Source organism: Protobothrops mucrosquamatus, unplaced genomic scaffold, assembly GCF_001527695.2.
Source record: "Protobothrops mucrosquamatus isolate PMUCROS unplaced genomic scaffold, P.Mucros_1.0 scaffold505, whole genome shotgun sequence".
Classification (NCBI taxonomy): Eukaryota; Metazoa; Chordata; class Lepidosauria; order Squamata; family Viperidae; genus Protobothrops; species Protobothrops mucrosquamatus.
In genome coordinates, this window is record NW_015386821.1 from 9,160 (window position 1) to 10,474 (window position 1,315).

Below are 1,315 nucleotides of genomic sequence, written 5' to 3' on the forward strand. Positions count from 1 at the left end.
AATCATTGCAATTGTTAAGTTAGTAACACAGTTGTTAAGTGAATCTGGATTCCCCATTGACTTTGCTTGTGAGAAGGTGGCAAAAGGTGATCACATGACCCCGGGACACTGCAACCGTCATAAGTATGACCCCAGTCGCCAAGTGTCCAAATTTTGTTCAGGGGGATGCTGCAATGGTTGTAAGTGTGAAAAATGGTCATAAGCAGGATTCAAATATGTGAACAACCAGCTCTCTGTGTGGATGCCGCTTCCAGAAGTCCATTCTGGGCCTGTGCAACAAAAAATTAGCTACTGGTTCTGCCGAAGTGGTGCGAACTGGCTGAATCCCACCACTGGTCATAAGTCACTTTTTTGGTGTCATTGTAACTTTGAATGGCCACTAAATGAATTGTCAAGGACTACCTCTACTTTGTTGGTGGCAGCAGAACATTTTGGATGACACTGACCAAACTCCAGCTGAGAGAGAAGCCTTGAGTGATCTTGGATGAGGCTACACTGAGGCTTAAGACTCTTGGCAGTAGACCCAAAGGTTACCAAATATTTTGAGGAAGTGGAGAAGCACAGCCAGCACAGAAGATCCAGCAGCAGGACAGGAGTTTAAAATAGGCAAAACATCAAAATCTCCACCGAGCAACAAGGCCAAACACCAGTTCCAGACCAAAGGCCCAAGTCCTACAATGCCCCCCGCCCCATTCTCTGAACTTTGCAAATGAGAAGTGAGTTTGGACAAGAACTGACTGGGATGGGTAGAGATGAAACATATATAGGAAGCGGTTGAAAACAGAAAGCCAAGATAAAGTTAAGCAAAACCTACCATTAGGTAGGCAGAATTATAAGGTAGGAAATAAAATTATTAGAATAAAGTGTCATTTTCTTGTGGTTATCAGAAATCTGGCAAAAGGAGAGGTCCTTTTTGTCTTCATGTTCTCAGTCCAACGGGGGCAGCCTTAAAATTAAATATTGTCCAGCTTTTTGATTTTTTTAAAAAAATTGAACTGTTTTGGTTATCGTGATCTCATAAATTATCTGCTTCTTTCTTTCCCTCATCTGTCGACAGACTCAGCAGCCTAGATTTATGTTACTTAATTTATTTCCTGATTCTAGCAATCAGCTTCAATCGTTATACATGTCTGTGGTGAAATTTAAAAAGCGTATTGTTGTCTGTTCCATATTATCGCTAGCATACGTTTTTGAAAATGAAGATTTGTTGGAAAAAATGTCGCAATTGAAAAATCCAATCTTTCTGGTGCTGGAAAAAGTAATTTCATATACATGTAGGCCTGAGTATGTTTTTTTGTCATTTTTCATTGTATTT